This window comes from Mobula hypostoma, chromosome 16 (assembly GCF_963921235.1).
Source record: "Mobula hypostoma chromosome 16, sMobHyp1.1, whole genome shotgun sequence".
NCBI lineage: Eukaryota > Metazoa > Chordata > Chondrichthyes > Myliobatiformes > Myliobatidae > Mobula > Mobula hypostoma.
In genome coordinates this window covers 31,061,525-31,077,733 of record NC_086112.1, presented here as the reverse complement: position 1 = coordinate 31,077,733, position 16,209 = coordinate 31,061,525, and positions in this window count along the sequence as shown.

Sequence of the window (16,209 nt, the reverse complement as noted above, 5' to 3'; positions counted from 1 at the left end):
CACTTCCTTCAAATTAAAAGATCCCACTCTGTTTCATCTTAAAATGCTGTTGTCTCACTATCTTGATCCAAAGCTTTTCTACAATCCACAAGACAAAAGTCAGAAGCATGATCAACTTGCTCTCCACAGTCCTGGATATGTGCACTGCTGACAATCCTCAAAACGTCTGACACAATCTAGAAGACCATAAGGCCATACGATATAAGGGCAGTATTAGACAATTCGGCGCAATGAGTCAACAAAACGGCTTGCTTGCTTGGCATTCTATGTACCAACCCAAACATTCATTGTCTCCTCCGATGGCACACCATGGCTTCAAAATGCACTCCAGTTACTCACCAATACCATCTCTCCAATCTTTGATCTCTACTACCAAGTAGGATTCGGGAAGCTTTTCAAGGGGAAATTGTCAGCTTTTATGGAGGCCGGATAAATGGGCAGTGGGTGGGACCCATGCTTTTTTAATATTCTAAACAAGACCCAGGGCTCTATATACCCTGGAAAAGGCATTCAGGATATATTGCCAATCTTCTTCAGAATACACTGCGATGGGATTATTACACACAAACTGAAACTGAATGATAGCAGTGGTGCTGACCTTGTTCTTGGCCTTGAACTGGCTGAGGTTGAAAAACCTGCTCTCCATTCTATATACAGTTGGGATTCCCTGTAGCAGGTTTTGAAAATGTAGACCACTTTCCCTACCTTCGCAGCATTCTCTCCTTATAAGCAGACATTGACTCAGAGATAAAACACTGCCTTAGTAGAGCTGGTGGAGCCTCAAGAAAAGAGCCTTTGAAGACTGCAATCTACCAAACAAATCTTTTGGTCTATAGAACAGTTGTCTTTCCTACATTACTGTATGGAGCTGAGTCATGGACAACCTACAGCAGACACCTGAAGCTTTGGAACGATATCACCAAAGACCCTTATGAAAGATTTTGAGGAATTGAATTGAATTGACTTTATTACTTACATCCTTCACAAACATGAGGAGTAAAAATCTTTATGTTATGCTTCCGTCTAAATGTGCAATGTACAGTTTATGGTAATTTGTAATAAATAGTATGTACAACAGGACAGTCAATATAGCATAGAAATGTTGTTCGTCCATCGTTGACGTCGATGAAGACCTCGACACCATGGTGATGGTGTCGAGACTAGCGCGTGATTTGGATTTAAGTGAGGGAGAGTTGCGCAGCGTCAGCCTCACTCTCTCTTCCCACTTCCCATCTGGATCCAATGGCAAGACAAAAGTTGAGACGGCTGGAGATGGCACTAGGCGCAGTGGATGACCAGGACAACGTCTGTGTCTTGTCCTGCTCTACACATTGTCAGTTGGGTGGGTGGTGACAAGCTGCAGATGTTGTCCTTGAGCAGCCTCTCAAAGCAATTGCTTATTATTGAGTTGAGTGTAACAGGACACCAGTCTTTTTGGGTACAGGGACAATGGTGGATGTTTTAAAGCAGGAGGGCACTCTGCACTGGGAGAGGGAGAGATTAAAAATGTCTGTAAACACGCCTACCAGTTGTGCTGCGCACATCCTGAGGACCTGCCCTGGGATGCCATATTGTCCCGCAGCCTTGCGACTGTCCATGCCTTGGAGACACCTATGTACTTCAGCCTCAGAGATGACTAAGGTGCAGGACACTTCAGTGGCTCTCCTCGGGGGCTCAGTGTTGGCGATATCGAACCAAGCATAAAAAAGATTTAGCTCATCTTGGAGAGAGGCAGTGATGCTGGTAGCACCAGTGTGCTTAGCTTTGAAGTCTGCGGTGAATCTGCTGGGACAACAGATGCACTAACACCAGCATACTGGAAGAGGTCAACGTGAACAGTATGTCCACCACGATAAAGCAACACTAACTCTGATAGATAGGCCATGTCATTTGGGTGCTTAACATCTCCTCAAACAGATCCTTTACTCCCAGTTGAAGAAAGGTCAGTGAGCCCCTGGTGGGCAAAGCAAATGTTTCAAAGACAGCATCAAAATTAGTCTGAAGAAACTCAACATTACATCTAAAAACTAGGAGGACATTGCACTCAATAGACACACCCAGAGAAAACCTGTTCAAAGGGGAATGCACTACATGAAAGTGACCTCCGCTGTGCTACAGGGAACAAGCAGCAGCTGTGAAAGGGGAGAATGAACAACTCAAAGACCCGACCATGAGCCACAGCCACTATTTACTTGTATCCACACTGCGCCAGATTATGTGGATCCCGGGTCGGCTTCTACAGCCACCTGAGGACCCACCAATAGACAGTGCCTTCTGAGAATATCTCATTCAACTCGAGTGATCATACTACTGAGGAAGCAAACACTATCAAATGCAGTTTCCACTCCAAGCTATACATCATTGTGACTTGGTAATATATCACCAATCCTTCATCTTCAATGAGTCTAAGTCCTGGAACTCCTTATCCAACAGCGCTGTAGAAGTACCATCACCACATCGACAGCAGGTACTCCGAACAGCAGCTCATCACCACCTCTGAAGGGGAATTAGGAATGGAGATTGAACAGTATCACCTGCAGTGATCCAGCTCAACTCTCCAAAAGTTGAATAAATGAAACACAAAAGAGAAATCTCAAAAATGTGCAATCAACTTTTTTTTGTTAAGCACACAGAGAAAAATTTTAAAAACTACTGTGGTTTTCACTCCCCTGGTAGAGTGTTCATTTCCAACCTTGACATTTGCCTCAAATTGTTAAGAAAAGCTTGTGTTCTGCAACATTTTAGCCATTGGATGCTGTGTCTCTGTTATGGAATTGGCTGTAATGGTGTTGGTACTACACTTCCCAGTTTTTTGGTTAGGATCATATCTAGGGGTGGCGAACATTTGTCTGCGAAATTGGTGAGAATCTAAAAAATTCTTACGTACCATGGTAATTTTGAGCAACGATTATCATTGATTAATGAATTAGTAACAATAAGTATGGACTTTGTTAAGGAAAAAGGATGAGTCTTGTTGCTTATTTACTGTATTCATTGTTTCACTATTCATAAAAGTATAAGGGAGATCAAAATAAATGAAGAATTTAGAAAAATTGTTCAAAAATTATCTTTTCAATCTTTTAAAAAGACAATTACAGAATAACATAATTCCTACATTGTATTATTCTACCACTTATAATCCAAATGCTGAGATGTACACCAGGTCTGTAAGGATTTCAAAACATATCATCCAATGACATGTGTTCTCACAATCATCTAGTTGGCGCTACGCTGTGCAAAATACTTCTTGTGAAGACACCTCACTGCTCTTAGGTTGTAAAAAGAAATCATTTGCTGCATCATTTGGCAGTAAAAGTAATCATGATGTATCTTTTTATTACGATTGGGGTTTAAAGGGCAGCAGTGCCTGCTGCACGCCATCTTGGACATGCATGCCATAGACTGACACCCACCCACCCCCCATCGTAGAACATGCTTAATGACATCAGCTCGCAGCGGCCACTCCGGTGGTGATATCTGTTATCTGTCAAGTAGAGTGCCGTTCACAATCCTGATTTGATGGAGACGGACGTGAGAGCACAGAGGAACATCTGGTGAAACTTCTGAAATGCCTGCTTCACTGCCGCTGTTACTGTGTGATCCAGAATCTCTGGAGGGGAAGGCCCCGAGTCCTCGGTTTTGCTTGTTGCTGGACGGCCAGGGCAGGGTCAAAGCGCTCGGCAGTGGATGGTGCTCGGTGCTTGGTGTCAGAGAGGCTGGTCGGAGGCTTGAAGTTTTCAGATGGACTCAGATTCCGCTGTGGTCGGGTGCTTCCAATGCTGCCGTGTCGGCAATTTTGCGGCGCTTGGAGGTTAATGGCAGGGAGAGTTTCTCCCTTCTACTGTCTATGTGAGATCATGGGGCTATCGCGACTAGAGACTTTTTTTTACCGTGCCCATGGTCTGCTCTTTATCAAGTTATGGTATTGTTTTGCACTGTTGTAACTATATGTTATAATTATGTGGTTTTGTCAGTTTTACTCTTGGTTTGTCCTGTGTTTCTGTGATATCACTCTGGAGGAACAGTGTATCATTTTTAATGCATGCATTTCTAAATGACAAATAACGAGGACTGAGTGTCCTCATAATCTAATCTAATTGAATCTAATACAATGCATGCCTGACATCTCTTGGATTGGAATTCAACACGCATGTGAGCTTGAACACTGATGCAGCTCTTAACCAGATGGACAAAATTTTCTGTATTAGATAAAAGGATCCTGTGCTGCCTTGGCAATTACTCGGTAATCTGGGATGTCAATCCTTTTTCAAATTAGGATCCTTTAATTTACCATTTCAGTGGGACCCCTCCACATCACCTTTAATGTCAATACTCTGTACACTGTAGAGACTGTTGTGCGTTTCTGAGAAACTCAAACCACTGATCCATATTTCCAGTCAGATGATCATCTCACCCACACCCACACTCTTTGATCGTCCTCCTAACCCCTCCCTAGCTATGATCATCAGCTTGCCATCCTTCTACATCTACTTCGTGGCTCTGACATGTTTCTGATCCCACTCCCAGTCATCTTTGGAGAACCCACTCATCTCCTCCACAATGACTGTCCCTTGATTGTCCACCTTCCACTGATTTGCACTCTTCCTCACCCTGAATTTTCATCTCACCCCATTTACAATCCCATCCCCGTCCCCCACTTTCAATCATCCACACTGAAGATAGTCACACCTCTACCCATCTGCTGCCCAGCATTCACTGAGGAACCAGATTATTAACCCCACTTGTACACTTGCTTGTTATCCAATCAACCAATCATGTGACAGCAACTCAGTGCATAAAAGCATGCAGACGTAGTTGTTGTTCAGACCGAACATCGGCATAGGGGAGATAGGTGACCTAAGTAGACTTTGTGGAATGAATTTTAGTTCCAATCTGCATGGTTTGAATATCTCAGAAACACACAACAGTCTCTAGAGTTTACAGAGAATGGTGCGAAAAACAGACAAAAAAAATCCAATGAGTGGCAGTTGTGTGGGTGAAAATGCTTTGTTAACGAGAGAGTTCTGAGGAGAATGGTCAGATTAGTTCAAGCTGATAGGAAGATGATGGTAAATCAAGTAACCACATGTTACAACAGTGGCGTGCAGAAGAGCATCTCTGAACGCACAACATGCCAAACTTTAAAATGGATGGGCTACAGTGGGAGAAGACCATGATATTGCACTCAATGGCCACTTTATTAGGTACAGAATATATCTAATAAAATGGCCACTGAGAGAAAACCCTCCTGATCTCCATTCTCCATCATGGAAAAAAGGAGTCTTTACTTGTTTTAATGTGCGTGGTGTGTTCCACACACACCCTAGACTTAAGGTCTCTTGCAAAGCAGAAAATTTCAGCCTGGAATCATGCAACAAACTGACTAAAGTCCCATGTGCATAGTCACTTCAATGCAGATTTTACTTATGCACATTACAATGACCTGTGCTGTGATGAGTATGTTTTGTTTGTTACAAACTGTGTCATTACTTTGACAAGTGTCATTCCAAATACAACCCTCCAATATGTACTTTTCCTTCAAAGCAACAGGTCACCATAAGGCATAGGACAAGGATTAGGCCACTCAGCCCATCAAGTCTGCTCTGCCCTCAACCTGTATTGCTATTGCCCTCCGACTAATCTCAAAAATGTCCAGCTAACAACTTCCCAACACACTGTTGAAGAAAGCACATGAGATGAAAGTCTTACTTGTTCCCTGCTTTCATCAATCTAAACCAAAACATCAGCTAAGTTGCACCTTCTCACAACCAAACCCAAAAGTGCCATGAGAATGAGCAAAATTTAATGCTTGAATTCAGAAAAAAAGAAATCAAAGGGGTTCACTCAGCAAAATTAAACCAAACTGCTGTCCTACACATTTATTGGACAGCTTTTCCATTGGCTACCCAAGTAAAGATATCATCAGTTTGCCTGAGAACAGAATGTGTCGCAGATAGTCGGGTGCTACTGTGCATTAGATCATATAGACTGCATCTGTGTGTAGCCTTTCTCAATTTAATATCCTAATAGTCATATATTATTTTATTATTGCTTTAATTATAACTAATTTGATTGTAGATTTGATTGAAGTAGGGACATTTCTCATTGGAACAAAGTGGGGTGTTGTGTGGTGTAAGAATAAAATGTTACTGTGCAAGTATGAAAGTAGTGATGAAATATTCTCGTGTATCTTGAGAGGTAGCTTACATTATAAGAACCATAGGCATTTGCAAGAATAGTTAATAAAATTGTGATAAAATGTGGTTGCTGAAAGTGCAAACATGAACAAGAGTTTTAATGCTGCAACTGATATCTAACCGATGAAATTAAATACTGAAATTGTAAAATACTATGTATTCTGCCAGTAAACATGATACAGTGGAATTGCTTTTGCTTAATAGAAGAATTATTCTTTGCTTAACAGCATATAATACACAATTTTACATGGTTTTCATAATGATAGTTTATGAACCTTTTTAAATACGGGTCAGCTCTGCATAAACATTATGTATCACATATGATGCAGATTTGCCAGTTTCTAAATTTTAGGAGTATCTACTGACATTTAGAGTCTTAATGTACTGCATTTATCTACTTCAAATTAAAGCTCTTTGATCAGACTAGAATAGGCACTGCAATAGAGTGATTGCTGGGGTTTTCAAACTCAGTCTCCTTATCAGGGTACACGTCTGTTGATTTGTGGGAAGCTAGCTGTTTTTCGTTCCTGACAAACTCCAGTGATTAAAATGTAGGGGCCTGCTCCCCTTCCTTAGATAAACATGACAACTGAAGAGTTTCTAGTGTTGGTAGATATAGTCCATGCAGACTGCATTTTAATGAAAACAATGTATTATCTTCATTACTGAGCTCACAAACCTCACCTCATTAATGTATTCTGCCTTGGCAGAGTATCAAAACATAACCTGATATCTGTGAAAGAATGTCTGCATATATTTTTAATTCTATATAAGTGCCATCATCAGCACTGCAATTAGAAAACACACACATTGCCTTGTTTGGTGTGTTGCATTATCACATATGATTTTCTGCCTATTAATAATTTTATAATATTGCCTTATCGTTGTTAAGAAAATAGTAGTTCAGAATTACACCACATTTGCACCCATTCACAAATTTCAGGGTGGGCTTAAAATGGCAATAAACCACATAACTTGGAAGTGGGGACCTCATTAAAGAGGAACAGTGAGGGATATAATGTGGATAATATCTGAATGAAAGCACCGATAAACATTTTTCTGGCTCTTGCAGGCTGCCTGCGGCATATTCTTAGGTTGTGCTTTTGTTAATGCAAACAGCGTATTACACTCTGTGTTTTGATGTACATATCATAAATGAATCAGAAGCTGTAAACTCTTTCATGGATAATAAATCTTTGTCGATCATTTAATGACTGACTATTTCCATATTTTTATTTATTCATTCAAGGATGTGGACATCACTGGTATGGTCAGCTTTTATCGTCATCCACAATTGTCCCGAAGCTTAGGAGACTGGAGCTCCTATGCTGATAGGTCTGGTGTTACATATAGGTCAGAGCTGGTAAGAATGGTAGGTTTCCTTCCCTGAAAATACCAGTGAGCAAGATTTTTTGTTAAATTGCAGATTTTTCTAATTATTCAGATGTAATTTTTTCCAGCTGCCATGGTATGATTTCTACATGGATAGTCAAGTATTTTGGCTACTAATCAAGGAACTTAACCACTGCAAGCTGAATTAAGGAAGATACTGAGAAAATGTACAACATTAATATATTAAAAATATGAGCAAAAGAGCAATTGCTCCACTAACCACATCCTGCTTCCATTTTCAGCACATCAACATGCACTTATTTATCCCATACTGAACACCAGACTATGTGTTCTCAACAGTGTTCCAAACGACAGGAATACCCATCCATATGGAATACCATGGATGCTGGAAAACTGAAATGGTCAGAAATGAAAGTACCATCATTCAATGAGGAAAGCACCTCTGAAAAAATGGTATGGAATTCAAATGCTTTAAGAATATAGGAAAATTGCTAATCTCCCCACACACCTGTACAGAAATTTGGAAGACAAGAACAGCAATGGAATAGCTATCAAAAATTATTTTGAATGGTGTGAAATTGATTATTTCAAATGTGGGTGACACAGTACTGCCAGAGAAACGTGGATATTGTTGAGCGTGTTCACTTAATTCACAGAATACACAATTCTCCACCTACATTGCCTCTTCCTTTTAGGTCACTACACCTGTACTGCCTTTAAGGCGTTAAAAGATTGTTAGTGATACAACACTCCGAACTCTTTTTCGTTCACCAGGATATTTTCAAGTTGTTTAATATTCACTTGTAATTGCTTTGTGTTGTATAGTAGAGCTACTAGGACTTCATGTTTCAATCTCTATGGTAAGTTGGCACTCTCGATGTTGGCAGTGGGTTTGGAGTGGTGACAAGGAGGGAGGGTAGGTACGTCATCGGGGTCATCAGGTGGGCACCCTCCTTCTTTGACGTTTCGCTGATAAGCCCACGACGTCTCCGAAGGGCTCAGCGGTTCTACCTGGCGTCCCAGATACACCCCCCTCAGTTCCATACCCTCCGGTCTTCATCTTGCAGCCCAGTTGTTAAATGAATCTTTTTACAAATTTCATTGCTACATTGCCAGCAATCTTCTAACATTTGCTTATTTTAATTTCAAATTAGATGTTGCATTTCTCATCCTTGGTTACTGGCAGGATTTCAACCTTATGACAGCTCACTGCTTAATTTTCAATGACTTATGAAGTTTATGCCTTCATATTTCAGGTGGCCTTGTGACACCTGCCATAACACTAACCTCTATGCACATAAAACCAATGTGTACAAAACCTGGACAGTTCCATGCAAATTTTCCTTGACTGTCTATAATTCAGTGTGAGACACAGTCACACCAATGTGCCTCCCCCAGAGTCCAGACCTTCAGAAACTTCTCAGGAAAAGAACAGCTCTACAACAGCCATCAGCATGACAAATCCCTTTAAATTCTATTAAATGGACTTGCTTCCATGGTGACAACTGCCCTGTTGCCAGGGCTGACTGATTGTCTTTATTTCTTTCTTCAAGGAAAGCAGCCAGCAGTGAGACAGAACTCTGCATTTTTGCATCTAAACTCTGCCTAGGATTTATATTGCTCCTAAATCGAAATGCTAAGGCAGCAATGCAGAGAGAATTCATGCTGGTGTAGGTCAGATATAGTACTGGTTCATGATCCTGAAGAATGTGTTTAAGCACTATTTGAGTGTAGTACACACCTTTAAACTCTAGATATGTAGCCCCATTCATTAGCGGTGTAAAACTGGGTTGTTGCAGACCTTTTCCTCCGTTTCATTCTTAAAGGGAGCACTCTTCAAACCACCTCATGACTGAGTATTATACAGAAAAGCCCTCCAGTGGCCCCCACTTTATAAACCCTGATCTAAACAACCTGATAGATGGGGTGGAGCCCAGCTGCCAGGGTCTCTGTGCCAAGTGGGCCAGGAAGCACACTGGAGCTGGGAGACTCTGAGGAATGATTTAACCTTAAGGAAACGTTTACCTCCAGATCTCGGGGCAGTTTTGCAAAATATGACAAGAGCTTTAACATTTTCAGTTGGACCTCACTAATTCTGTTTAAAAACACACCCAGCTATACCTCTCCTATTGCCCAAGTCTATCTTCACATCTCTTAAGACTCAAAACACACACACACCTCACGTACACGCAGGCATGAGAGAATACAAGGCCTAGTTAGTAAGTTTAGAGATGACACTACAATAGGTGGTGTTGCTGACAGTAAAGTTGGTTGGCAGGAATTACAGAGGACTCTTCAGAAAATGGATAAGTGATTCAAAGAAGGGTAAATGGAGTTTAATTTAGGTAAGTGCGAAGTGTAACGATTTGGGAACCAAGTGAGGATAGGACATTTGCAGCAAATGCTAGGGCCCTGAGGCATGTTGCAGAACAGAGAGACTTATGATTACAAGTGCTTACAATACTGTTTAACAGTGTGCTAGAGTGCCCAAAACTTCTGCATAGTATTGTAATTTTACATATTGCACTCTACTACTGCCACAAAAAAAGAAATAAATTTCCTGACACATGTGAGTGCTAATAAAATTGGTTCTGATATGGGTCTCTGTTGTGGACTGAGAGTGGGAAGGGGGCAGGGAGAGGGGAACCACCAGTTGGGAGAAGGGAGGGAGCAGGAAGCACCAGAGAGACATTCTGTAATGACCAGTAAACTAATTGTTTGGAATCAAGTGACCTTGCCTGGTAGCTCAGGTTTGGGTGTGTCTACACCCATGCCACCCCCCACCTCTGCCACCCGTCACACCCCTCCAGTGTGCACAGCGCTCCATCCTCAGCATTCCCGACATCCTTTGCTCTGGCCAGATTTACAAACTCGCTTTCCGTCCCATATTGACAAATGCAGTACTGTGTAAAGGTCTCAGGCACTCTAGTGATATAAATGTACCTAAGACTTTTGCACAGTACTGTAGATCCCTGAAATTGGTGTCACAGATAAACAGGGTAGTGACGGCAGTTTTTACCATGCTGGCTTTCAGTAGTCAGAGGACTGAGTACAAAAGACGGGATGTTATGCTACAGTTGTACAAGACCTTGGTGAGATTACATTTCAAATATTGTGCTCCATTTTGATCGCTCTTTTATAGGAAAGGTGCCATTGAGCTGGGGAGGGTGCAGAGGAGGTTTATAAGAATGTTGACGGGACAGAATTATGGAGAGAGATTAAGCTGTTTGGGACTTTTTCATTGGAGCATAGAGAATGAGGGGTGATCTTATACAGGTGTTTAAAATTATGAGGGACGTAGATGAGGTGAATGTGCACAGTCTTTTCCCCAGGGTTAAAGAATCAAGAGCTAGATGACATAGGTTTAGGATGAGAGGGGAGAAATTAGTGGGGAAACTGAAGGGCAACTATCACATCTAGAGTGTGGTCTCTATATGGAATGAGTTGCCAGAGGAGGTGGTTGAAGCAGATATATTGACAAGTACATGGATAGGAGAGGTGTTGAGAGATATGGGCTAAATGTGGGCAAGTGGTACTAGTTTAGAAGGAAATCTTAGTCAGCAGGGACCAGTTGGGCCGAAGGACCACTTTCAGACTGTATGCCACTATGACTCTCTGATACATAATAGTAGCACTTTAAAATTAACTTTCCCCTTATGATCTGGGATAATAGCAAGTGTGTGGCACAAGAAGCTAAGCATCCAACTTAATATGCTTATGGCTTGTTAAATTGCTTTTAGAGTAGAAAATGTTGATAATTTGAAATGAAAATAAATTACAGGATCTGTTTGGAACAAGAAGGCTGTGAGCAATAACAAACATACTTCTATGAGGCTTGAATCCAGCTAACATTACTTGTATCTCAACATTCATCAGAATTTTTGCCTATAAGTGAATCTCGATAATGGGAGTGTGCATAATTGACGATATGCACTACCACACCACATTCAATCCCACACATTTTAGCTAATTTTGCTATTTTTGCAAAGGCTCCAGTTGTTTATCGTTTTCTTAAATTGAACTGGAAATGTTGAGTAAATGCACCAAGCTTTTTTTCATACTTTGTTCTTAAAATATGTTTAAGAAGTGAATTGAAAATCTAATTCCTTCCTCATGTTGAAGACTATTTCTTTTGCTTCCATAATATAGAACACAGAACATAGAAAATTAGAGCGCAGTGCAGGCTAATATAGAATACTTCCTATATAGAAATTGTCATAATGATGAATTCACTTAATAATTATGGATAAATATTGTAAAGAAATAACTGTTACAAACATTCTCAAGGAACAAAACAGATTTTATACTTAGCGCAATTTTTAAATGTTTAATTGTGAAATGTATGTAAATTTGCAGCCTATATTTATAACGCATTTAACACACACACTGAGTTTGAATGCAAATATTATGCTTACACAAACCATCTGAATGGCTGATCTTTCATCATAAGGCAATAATGACAGCAGTTCTGAAAAGTATGCCATTGCGTTTGCTCCACCTAGTGGCGTCATAGAGGCCGGAACTTGACATCAAATACAGAAAGCACAGAACTGACAAGTTTAAAGTAATCAGTTAAGTAACCGAATAAAGGGAATATTGTGCCTATATTAGAGAAAAAAACAGATGAATTGTAAGTGATGGTCAATATTTGCTTGCAATCACTAGCACTTCTCTGGATGCTCAAGATTGGAGATCACATTGAGAAAAAGATGCAGCAAAAGGGTATGGCCTTAATTGACAATAAGGTTCACTGTGAAGTAGAGACATTGGTGCTGACTGTTTTATGTGTGGTTGCAAATGAAGAAGGAGTGTGTACATCAGTTGTAAAAGTAATGAGCTTCTAAACTTCATATTTTCCATTATCAACACCGACTGATGGGCATCTGCAATCCCTTGGACGCATTACTTCAATCTTCACAATCACTGTATTTTCTTGCTGGTTGGTTAACGTAACTGTAATGTTATTGGAACTAGCTGGCAGCATTTGAGAGGCTTTAACAGTTTGCTGGGCAGCCACAAAGCCAGGAATACAAAGGGAAACTCTGTTCTGAGCAATCTTCTATAATGTGGCTGTGCCTTCAAATGGTGTCAGCACCCTGGATTGCTATTAAATGAAATCACCATGATTGTTCTCTGGATAAGCATGAGAAGTTTCTGTGAACACTAATTCATTACAAGGCTCTCTCCTCTAAAAGACCTTTGGGTTAATTTCTAAATACTGATGCCCACATGTATACCGTGTGTGCCTCTGGCCTTACGGGAGGCTTGCAGTTTGGTGAAAGCTGTAAGTCATGTCCCAATGATGTTTTTCTTGTGCAGAAAAAAAAATTGTTACATCCCTGACAAACACAGAAGTTGTCTCTTCCTTTGGTACACGTGCAATATGGATAGCTTACTGAGGAAGATGCCTTCTGGAGTGGCTTGGAAACTTACAGTTTCACAAAAGCTTCCTGCTGTATCCAGATGCTGCGTACAGTTTAGATTAGATTAGATTATGAGGACACGTAGTCCTCTTTTATTGTCATTTAGTAATGCATGCATTAAGAAATGATACAATATTCCTCCGGTGTGATATCACAAAAACACAGGACAGACCAAGACTGAAAAACTAACAAAAACCACATAATTATAACATATAGTTACAACAGTGCAACAATACCATAACTTGATGAAGAACAGGCCCTGGCACAGTAAAAAAGTTCAAAGTCTCTCGAATGTCCCACATCTCACGCAGACGGGAGAAGGGAGAAAACTCTCCCTGCCATGCCTGACCACAGTCTGACTCTGAGTCGTCCGAAAACTTCGAGCCTCCAATCAGCCCTCTGACACCGGGTACCGAGCACCTTCTCTATCCGAACGATTCGACCTCAGCCTTGGTCGCCAGCAGCAGGCAAAGCCAGGGATATTGGGGCCTTCCCTCCGGAAGATTCTCGATCGCCCAGTAACAGCGGCAGCGAACTGGCATTTTAGAAATTTCTCCAGATGTTCCTGACGCACCTACAATAACTCCAAAAGACTGAGGTTTGGTAAAATACTGAAAAGCTTTTATTCACTGTACAATACGACTTCCACGGTGAGTGTCTGCCCCCGGATTGAGGGGGACGGGCCAGGCGAAACACCTTTATACAGGACTCTGTGGGAGGAGTCAGCAGAGGGGCGTGTCCAGACAGTTAACACAGTTACAACATATATACATGGTTTACCACATTCACCTCTCCTTTTTTTAAAAAGAGTCCCGCGGGGTGAAGTGACTGAAAATATTTAAAACAAGTATATTTACAGGTCAAGTCTATCAGGCGGTCGAGTCCGTCGCTGTGATCTACGTAGCACCAGTGGTGATTGCATCAGCAACGGCAGTTATGCTGGCTCCGGCCTGACTTGAGGTGCCAGCACGTTAGGCGTTGTTAATCCCTCGTGCGTGTGCGTCGCGCCTAGTATGGGACTGTCGTGTGGTGTCTGTGTAGGGTTTAGAGTGTGCAGTGTCTCATGGGTATGTACATCGGTGGGTACGGGGTCAGGGGTCAATAGTCACCACGGAATGTTCAGGGTAGGGGCCCGGTGCTCCTGCGGGCGGCAGTCGCGGATGGAGACTGTGTCCTCCTGCCCATCAGGTAAAACCACGTAGGCATACTGGGGGTTCGCATGAAATAAGTGAACCCTCTCGACCATCGGGGAGTATTTATTGCTCCTCGCACGTTTCCGGAGCAGCACTGGCCCCGGGGACGTCAGCCAAGTTGGTAGGGTGGTTCCAGTGGTTGACTTTCTGGGAAAAGAAAAGAGCCGCTCATGAGGGGTGGCATTGGTGGCCGTGCATAACAGGGAGCGGATGGAGTGGAGTGCCTCGGGAAGGACCTCCTGCCAGCGGGAGACCGGCAGTCCCTTTGACCTGAGGGCTAAGAGTGTGGTTTTCCACACTGTGCTATTCTCCTTCTCCACCTGTCCATTCCCCCGGGGATTATAGCTCGTGGTCCTACAAGTTGCAATTCCCCTAGCCAGTAGATATTGGCACAGCTCATCACTCATAAACGAGGACCCTCTGTCACTGTGGATATAGCATGGGTATTCGAACAGAGTGAAAAGCTTGTACAGGGCTTTTATAACTGACGTGGTAGTGGTGTCGGGGCAGGGTATGGCGAAGGGGAACCGTGAGTACTCGTCGATAACGTTAAGAAAGTAACATTGCGGTCGGTGGAGGGAAGGGGGCCCTTAAAGTCAACACTCAGTCGCTCAAAGGGGCGTGTGGCCTTGATGAGTTGTACCTTTTCGGGTCGGTAGAAGTGCGGTTTGCACTCTGCGCAGACTTGGCAGTCCCTGGTCATCGTCCTGATCTCCTCAAGGGAGTAAGGCAGGTTCCAGGTTTTCACGAAGTGGAAAAGCCAAGTGACCCCCGGGTGGCAAAGATCTACATGTAGGGCGTATAGCTGGTCGATCTGCGCACTGGTGCATGTTCCCTGGGATAGGGCATCGGAGGGCTCGTTGAGCTCGTTGAGCTTCCCAGGCCTGTACACGATGTCATAGTTGTAGGTGGAGATTTTGATTCTCCACCTCAGAATTTTATCAGTTTTGATTTTGCCCCGCTGTTGGTTATTAAACATGAATGCGACTGAGCGCTGGTCAGTTAGCAGGGTGAACCTTTTGCCGGCGAGATAGTGCCTCCAGTGCCTAATAGCTTCCACTATGGCCTGGGCCTCTTTCTCCATCGCAGAGTGCCGAAGTTCAGGGCCTTGAAGGGTACGGGAGAAGAACGCCACTGGTCTTCCCGCCTGGTTGAAGGTAGCAGCCAGTGTGAAGTCAGAGGCGTCACTCTCTACTTGGAAGGGGATGGACTCATCCACCGCATGCATTGCTGTTTTGGTAATGTCCCCTTTTATGCGGCTGAAGGCCACGTGGGCCTTGGCAGAGAGGGGGAATGTGGTGGACTTGACTAGGGGGCGGGCCTTGTCTGCGTAGTTAGAGACCCATTGGGCGCAATATGAAAAGAAGCCCAGGCACCTTTTGAAGGCTCTGAGGGTGTTGGGAAGAGGGAGTTCCAACAGGGGGCGCATACGGTCAGGGTCAGGGCCAATGACTCCATTCTCCACGACACACCCAAGGATAGCATGTCGGGTGGTCCCGAACACACACTTGTCCTTGTTATAGGTGAGATTGAAAGCTTTGGCCGCTTGGAGAAGTTTTTGGAGGTTGTTGTCGTGATCCTGCTGGTCGTGACCGCAGATAGTGATGTTATCCAGATATGGGAACGTGGCCTTCAGTTGGCACTGGTCCACCATCCGGTCCATCGCCCTCTGAAAGACAGATACACCATTCGTGACACCAAAGGGGACGCGCAGGAATTGATAAAGCCTGCCGTCTGCCTCGAAGGCAGTGTAAGGGCGGTCCTCCCAGCGGATGGGGAGCTGATGGTAAGCGGATTTTAGGTCTATGGTCGAGTACACCTTGTACTGTGCTATCTGATTGAGCATATCCGTGATGCGGGGTAGCGGGTACGCGTCGAGCTGCGTGAACTTATTGATGGTCTGGCTATAGTCCACGACCATCCTATTCTTCTCCCCGTTCCGAACAACCACCAGCTGCGCCCTCCAAGGACTTGTGCTTGCCTCAGTGACCCCCTCCCTGAGCAGCCGCTGCACCTCCGACTTAATGAAAGCTCTGTCCCCCG